This window comes from Entelurus aequoreus, linkage group LG14, assembly GCF_033978785.1.
Source record: "Entelurus aequoreus isolate RoL-2023_Sb linkage group LG14, RoL_Eaeq_v1.1, whole genome shotgun sequence".
NCBI classification, from domain to species: domain Eukaryota; kingdom Metazoa; phylum Chordata; class Actinopteri; order Syngnathiformes; family Syngnathidae; genus Entelurus; species Entelurus aequoreus.
In genome coordinates, this window is record NC_084744.1 from 29,931,251 (window position 1) to 29,940,291 (window position 9,041).

Here is a 9,041-nt window from a genome sequence, read left to right on the forward strand (position 1 = left end):
TGGGGTCCCGTCCGGCCTGGCAAGCCTCGCTCCAGCCTCTCTCCTCTCCCGGGCCTCGCCGCAGTCACCTGCCGGTCTCGTCTCCACGAGATGGTCCCGCTGCTGCCAGCCGCTAGCCGTTAGCCGCCAGCCTGGCCTCTCCCTCGCCGCCCTGCTGCCGTCACTTGCCGCCGCGAGAAGGCTGCTGGTCCCGCCGCAGTGAGGTGGTGGTGCCGCCGCTGCTGGCCGGTAGCCGGGCCTCTCCCTGCTTGGTTGGTGCGGGCCTCACTGCTGTGTAGCCGGGCGACGGCGGCATGAGCCTCTTCCTTTCCAGATGTTTCGCGTTCGTTTGTGGCGTGCTGCTGCTCGGCCCCGCTGTGGTCTGCTGTGGCGTGCTGCTGCTCGGCCTCGCCGTGGTCTGCTGTGGCGTGCTGCTTGGATGGATATCGCCCGCCGAGTCCCAGAGCTTGTACTCGCACCGGTCAAAAGTACAGAATTAAAAGGCCCACTTGAGGACTCCTCATATATCATATATATATATATATATATATATATATATATATATATATATATATATATATATATATATATATATATATATATATATATATATATATATATATATATATATCAGAATCAGAATCACAATAGTTTTATTGCCATTGTTTGAGAACGGGTTCACAAACTAGGAATTTTTCTTGGTGCAAACGTGCGACATAAAACACATATAACACATATTTGGGATAAAAAGAGCTGTGACTGAGCTATCAGATAGACTTAGAAGGGATTCAAGGAATTCAAGGAGCTGCTGTTAGGAGTTCTTGTTCATTTGCCTGATGGCCGAGGGGAAAAAACTGTTCAGGTGGCGGGAGGTGTGGGTCTGGATGGAGCGTAGTCTCCTGCCTGAGGGGAGAGGGGAGAATAGTGTGTGTCCAGGGTGAGAAGAGTCAGCTGTGATCCGACCCACACGCCTCCTGGTCCTGGAGGAGAACAAGTCCTGGAGGGATGGGAGCTTGCAGCCAATCACCTTCTCCGCAGCACGTACGATGCGTTGCAGTCTATTCTTATCCTGGACTGTGGCGCCGGGGAACCACACTGTGATGGAGGAGGTCAGGATGGACTCTATGATGGCTGAGTAAAACTGCACCAGCATCTCGGTCGGCACCTTAAGTTTCCTCAGCTGCCGCAGGAAGTACATCCTCTGCTATATATATATATATATATATATATATATATATATATATATATATATATATATATATATATATATATATATATATATATATATATATATATATATATATATATATCAACATATATATACAAAACCCAAAACTAGTTGTGTAATTCGTAAATAAAAACAGAATACAATGATTTGCAAATCCTTTTCAACTTACATTCAATCGAATAGACTGCAAAGACAAGATATTTATAACACGTGGCTTGGCATTGTCTTGCTAAAATAAGCTGGGGCGTCCATGGTAACGTTGCTCCAAAACCTGTATGTACCTTTCAGCATTAATGGTGCCTTCACAGATGTGGAAGTTACCCATGCCTTGGGCACTAATACACCCCCATACCATTAAAGATGCTGGCTTTAGAACTTTGCGCAGAGAACAATCCGGATGGTTCTTTTCCTCTTTGGTCCGGAGGACACGACGTTCCACAGTTTCCAAAAACAATTTGAAATGTGGCCTCGTCAGACCACAGAACACTTTTCCACTTTGCATCAGTCCATCTTAGATGAGCTCAGGCCCAGCGAAGTCAGCTGCGTTTCTGGGTGTTGTTGATAAATGGCTTTCGCTTTCCATAGTTGAGTTTTAACTTGCACTTACAGATGTAGCGACTAACTGTAGTTACTGACAGTGGTTTTCTGAAGTGTTCCTGATCCCATGTGGTGATATCCTTTACACACTGATGTCGGTTTTTGATGCAGTACCGCCTGAGGGATCGAAGGTCCTTAATATCATGCCCTTATGTGGGCGCTGGACCGTGGATGTTGTTGTCGCTTGTGCAGCCCTTTGAGACACTTGTGATTCAGAGCTATATAAATAAACATTGATTGATTGATTGATTGACTTACGTTCAGTGATTTCTCCAGATTCTCTGAACCTTTTGATGATATTCCGGACGGTAGATGGTGAAATCCCTAAATTCCTCGCAATAGCTCGTTGAGAAATGTTGTTTTTAAACTGTTTGACAATTTGCTCACGCATTTGTTGACAAAGTGGTGACCCTCGCCCCATCCTTGTTTGTGAATGACTGAGCATTTCATGGAAGCTGCTTTTATACCCAATCATGGCACCCACCTGTTCCCAATTTGCCTGTTCACCTGTGGGATGTTCCAAATAAGTGTTTGATGAGCATTCCTCAACTTTCTCTGTTTTTTTTTGCCACTTGTGCCAGCTTTTTTGAAACATGTTGCAGGCATCAAATTCCAAATGAGCCAATATTTGCAAAAAATAACAACGTTTTTCCAGTTCGAACGTTAAGTATCTCGTCTTTGCAGTCTATTCAATTGAATATAAGTTGAAAAGGATTTGCAAATCATTGTATTCTGTTTTTATTTACCATTTACACAACGTGCCAACTTCACTGGTTTTGGGTTTTGTACTATGGATGTCTCGTGTTTTCACATGTATATTAAATACCTTTTTTTTTTTATAAAACTTTGATATTTTGAAAAGTTCCCTGTAATAAATAGTGGTCAGGGTCAACACCATTTGGATGACCTGGAAATCATCTATCTGATGTTATTTGCTTTGCTAGTGAACACACAGGAGTGGAATGTAAAGAAACAAAGTCCAAGTCTTAGTTTGGACAAACAACAGATTACTTTAAACTGTTAAGGAGTCTGAAATGGGCTTTAAAAGTATAAAAACACACCATAAAAATGGCAAGGATTTCACAGCATTTGACAGTATTTTTTCACAATAAAATTCTGTAATCTAAATTTACCATAACTAAAATTGGCTGCTGTACACCAGGGCTTCCTAACCTTTTTGATGTGAGGGCCCAGCTTTTCCACTACAGAGGGTCTCGGGGCCCACTCAAATAATAACACTGAATTTTACTTTTGATTTTAGTAATATTCAATAATTATATCTAACCTACACTGTAAAAAATGACCGCACATACAACGGTAAGCAATTGTTAAACATTCATCCATCCATCTTCTTCCGCTTATCCGAGGTCGGGTCGCGGGAGCAGCAGCCTAAGCAGGGAAGCCCAGACTTCCCTCTCCCCAGCCACTTCGTCCAGCTCTTCCCGGGGAATCCCGAGGCATTCCCAGGCCAGCCGGGAGACATAGTCTTCCCAACGTGTCCTGGGTCTTCCCGGTGGCCTCCTACCGGTCGGACGTGCCCTAAACACCTCCCTAGGGAGGCGTTCGGGTGGCATCCTGACCAGATTCCCGAACCACCTCATCTGGCTCCTCTCGATGTGGAGGAGCAGCGGCTTTACTTTGAGCTCCTCCCGGATGGCAGAGCTTCTCACCCTATCTCTAAGGGAGAGCCCCGCCACCCGGCGGAGGAAACTCATTTCGGCCGCTTGTACCCGTGATCTTGTCCTTTCGATCATAACCCAAAGCTCATGACCATAGGTGAGGATTAGAACGTAGATCGACCGGTAAATTGAGAGCTTTGCCTTCCGGCTCAGCTCCTTCTTCACCACAACGGATCGATACAGCGTCCGCATTACTGAAGACGCCGCACCGATCCGCCTGTCGATCTCACGATCCACTCTTCCCCCACTCGTGAACAAGACTCCGAGGTACTTGAACTCCTCCACTTGGGGCAGGGTCTCCCCTGCAACCCGGAGAGTGGCACTCCACCCTTTTCCGGGCGAGAACCATGGACTCGGACTTGGAGGTGCTGATTCTCATCCCAGTCGCTTCACACCCAGCTGCAAACCGATCCAGTGAGCGCTGAAGATTCTGGCCAGATGAAGCCATCAGGACCACATCATCTGCAAAAAGCAGAGACGTAATCCTGCAGCCACCAAACCAGATCCCCTCAATGCCCTGACTGCACCTAGAAATTCTGTCCATAAAAGTTATGAACAGAATTGGTGACAAAGGGCAGCCTTGGCGGAGTCCAACCCTCACTGGAAACGTGTCCGACTTACTGCCGGCAATGCGGACCAAGCTCTGACACTGATCGTACAGGGAGCGGACCGCCACAATCAGACAGTCCGATACCCCATACTCTCTGAGCACTCCCCACAGGACTTCCCGAGGGACACGGTCGAATGCCTTCTCCAAGTCCACAAAGCACATGTAGACTGGTTGGGCAAACTCCCATGCACCCTCGAGGACCCTGCCGAGAGAATAGAGCTGGTCCACAGTACCACGACCAGGACGAAAACCACACTGTTCCTCCTGAATCCGAGGTTCGACTATCCGGCGTAGCCTCCTCTACAGTACACCTGAATAGACCTTACCGGGAAGGCTGAGGAGTGTGATCCCACGATAGTTAGAACACACCCTCCGGTTTCCCTTCTTAACGAGAGGAACCACCACCCCGGTCTGCCAATCCAGAGGTACCGCCCCCGATGTCCACGCGATGCTGCAGAGTCTTGTCAACCAAGACAGCCCCACAGCATCCAGAGGCGGATCTCATCCACCCCCGGGGCCTTGCCACCGAGGAGCTTTTTAACTACCTCAGCAACCTCAGCCCCAGAAATAGGAGAGCCCACCACAGATTCCCCAGGCACTGCTTCCTCATAGGAAGACGTGTTGGTGGGATTGAGGAGGTCTTCGAAGTATTCCCTCCACCGATCCACAACATCCGCAGTCGAGGTCAGCAGAACACCATCCTCACCATACACGGTGTTGATAGTGCACTGCTTCCCCTTCCTGAGGCGGCGGATGGTGGTCCAGAATCGCTTCGAAGCCGTCCGGAAGTCGTTTTCCAATTGTTAAACAGCAACAGTAAAACATCGTAAAATCAAAAATAGTTTTTTTTACAGTAGTAAATGCAGTGGAAACCAAGACACAGTACCTTAATTGCTGTTTCTAATACTTATAAAACACATGACTTTACTGTGAAAATATTGAAAAATTGTATTTAGAAATACTGTAATGTCACAAGCATGCAAATACTCTAAAATTTACGGTATTAATATTATGTCTAAATTAAAGATTTTGCATATTGTACATTTAAATTTAAAGCATACCTTAATTGTTTTAGGGGTTTGTGTTAAAGCATCATCCTAGTTAACTTTTGGCTAACATGTTGTCTCGCATTTTGGTGGCAAGTGGTTTCTGACATTGACGGGTTATGTGTTAGAATAATTGTATCTAAGTTATCACAAAACTTTGCGTTACCTTCAGTTCAGCTCGCCCGGCGAGAAGACAAAAGCTGTCTTTGATCCTACCAAGAAGAAGACTTGTAAAACTCCACTGTGTAGGATGGGAAGCAACATGAAGGTGTTCTGTTTCTTTGATGTATTGTAATCAACAGAAATATTTTGTCTTGACCCGAGAACTACAAAGCGGAGAGGAAGCAGGACCAGACTCCCTTCCAGGCAACCTCTTCTTTGAACTGTTTTACGACATTTTCTTTGAACTGTTTTAATCAAAGGCGATGGCTGTTTACGACCCCCGTCCCTTAGAAACAGCTGTTGCCATGTAATCAGGGAAAGTCCAAATAAAAGAGGAGGCGTACAATCTTTTGTCAGGAGCGTGGAACGACACTGTAAAGCAGGGGTCCCCAAATTTTTTGACTCGGGGGCCGCACTGGGTTAAAAAAATTTGGCCGGGGGCCAGGCTGTGTATATATATATATATATATATATATATATATATATATATATATATATATATATATATATATATATATATATATATATATATATATATATATATATATATATATATATACATACATTGTCTTTGTAATCCATTTTGTCATTTAATATCAATTAACATTGATGTTCATCAACATTTAACATTGTCACGTTATCGATGGGAAAATTCATTTTTAGACAATATTATTTTCCTGAGCGACTAGGAGACACCAAGAGAGTAACAAGCGGTAAAAAAAATGGATTAGAAAGGAAAGATTTAAAAAAAAAAAAAAAAAAAAAAAAAAAAAACATTTTTTTCTTTTTCTTTTTAACTTGGGTCTTCCTGTGGGCCGGATTTTGGATGCTGGGGGGCCGGATCCGGCCCGCGGGCCGTAGTTTGGGGACCACTGCTGTAAAGGGTACAGTGTCTACGCGTTTCTCCTCATTGAGCCAAATTGAATTCTGTCTCTGTTTAATTCCTTGCTTCTTGTCTTGTTTAATAGATGTCATCAGTGTTTGAACCTGACATATATGTGTATATTTCCTTCATTGTAAACTGCACGGAAATAACCCACGCTGTGTATTTAAGTGTGTTGGAACTGGTTGCAAGCAACTATTTACCAGATGTGGAGCATTTGAGGCTCATTTTTATTGCTCACTCTAAGGAACATATTGTGAGATGTCCAGTGAAAGGTTGTACGAATATTTTCAAAAATAAAAACCTCATGTACCGATCACATGTCTCAAAAACACAGGATTTTGCAGATACTAGTATTGGTGACTGGGCAGCACGGTGGACCAGTGGTGAGCGCCCATGCCTCACAGTGAAAAGGTTGTTGTTTTGATTCCCGGGCTAGGGGTCTTTCTGTGGGGTAGTTTGCATGTTGTCCCTGTGACTGTGTGGGTTCCATCCGGGGACTCCGGCTTCCTCCCACCTCCAAAGACAAGCACCTGGGGATAGGCTGATTGGCAACGCTAAAATTGGCCTTAATATGCTGTACGGTGATTTCCTGGCAACCACAGCTGCCAACATTGTACCGTAAATGATATCGGGTTTTTTTGTAAACAGGTTAACTGTTGTGTGTACAGGAGGAAGGAGACAGCACAGACAGGAGGGACGTCGTATTAGCTCTATTCATTTATATATATAAACAACATATATAAATAATGCGTCACACATTTTCAATGGGAGACAGGTCTGGACTACAGGCAGGCCAGTCTAGTACCAGCACTATTTTACTACGAAGCCACGCCATTTCTAACATGTGCAGAATGTGGCTTGGCATTGTCTTGCTGAAATAAGCAGGGGCGTCTATGAAAAAGACGTTTCTCGGAAGGCAACATATTCTGCTCCAAAACCTGTATGTACCTTTCAGCATTAATGGCGCCTTCACAGATGTGTAAGTTACCCATGTCTTGGGCACTAATACACCCCCATACCATCACACATGCTGGCTTTTACACTTTGTGCCTAGGACAGTCCAGATAGTTATTTTCCTCTTTGGTCCACAGTTTCCAAAAATAATTTGAAATGTGGACTCGTCAGACCACAAAACACCTTGCCTGCTATCTGTGCCCTGGACCTCTGGCTCGGGGGTCGTCGGAAGCCGCCCTACTTTGAAGACGGTGCCGAGTGTCTGAATCAGGGGTAACTGTACAAAATGAGCAACAGAGCTAGTCTTCCTTCCGATGGCCACCCAGCCAAAACTAAAAATAGGACGTAGAAGTGTTTAACCAGGGTTAAAGTACACAAGTGTGTGAACAAAATGAGACGTTAAGCACCGAGATATGTACAAGTATGGCTGAGCTACAAGAGGAGGTAATTTTGTCTTTTTGGCGTTTGTCTCAAAGCAATCGTCCATTAAAAGCAGGGGTCCCCAAACTTTTTGACTCCGGGGCCGCATTGGGGTAAAACAATTTGGCTGGGGGCCGCGCTATATATATATACCTGTATATATATATATATATATATATGTATATATATATATATATATATATATATATATATATATATATATATATATATATATAAATATATATATATATATATATATATATATATATATATATATATATATATATGAGGAAACCCTCATGAAACAGGCCTGTAGAGATGAAATAGTCTTGTGATTTTTTCCCACACATACATATATATATATATATATATATATATATATATATATATATATATATATATATATATATATATATATATATATATATATTTATGTCTTAATTAGATTATCCAAAAAAAATAGTGCTCGATACCGTGGTAGAACGTAATATGTATGTGTGGGAAAAAATCACAAGACTATTTCATCTCTACAGGCCTGTTTCATGAGGGGTTTCCTCAATCATCAGAAGATTTTATCTGACAGGCCTGTTTCATGAGGGGTTTCCTCAATCATCAGAAGATTTTATCTGATGATTGAGGAAACCCCTCATGAAACAGGCCTGTAGAGATGAAATAGTCTTGTGATTTTTTCCCACACATACACATATATATATATATATATATATATCAGTGGAGGCTCCTCCATAGAGGTGGAGGAGGCCTGGCCTCCCCAATAATTTGAGAGAAGAGAGAGATTTAAAAAAAACAATAAATATATTTATTTTATATATTTATTTTAACAAAAAACATATTTTTTATTTTTTATATTCATATTATTTTAGTTTTGTTCATAAATCTAAATGTTCCCATGGCTAAAACCCAATATTGCAATTGTAAAGCAACAGGCCAGATTTCCCTATCAGTTTGTATTAAGGGAGGCCAGGCCTCCCCTAGGAAATTAGCTTCTCATAGAAGTCAATGTAATGCATGCTTTTTCATGCCAATATGTGATTGGCCAGATCACTGAAAATGGGTGGGCAACGGAGGCCTGGCCTCACCATGCATTGTGTCCAGGGCTGAAAGATTGACATTTTGTTCGTCCAATCACATGCTACTGGTTCATTTGGAATCAATCCTTTCCTTTCCTAATCAACACAGAAGCCATTTTGAGAATTCGCCAGCCACTTCAGTCAAACAAACACTCGCCATAGTGGCTACGAGTGTCCTATCAACTTGTGCTTTTCAGGAAATTTAGAGAACACCCCTGGCTATCATCCGTGAAGTTTATAGCTCATATAGCCAAATACTTTTGCTTAAAACGACCTCGGAAATCGGCGAGATTCTGGCGCAATTTGAGATCTTGGGCTGGAGATAGATATGCGTTAACGTTAAACCCTTCACTCTAGGCATTTCTCCTTGAGTTGACAACATCTCTGAGACA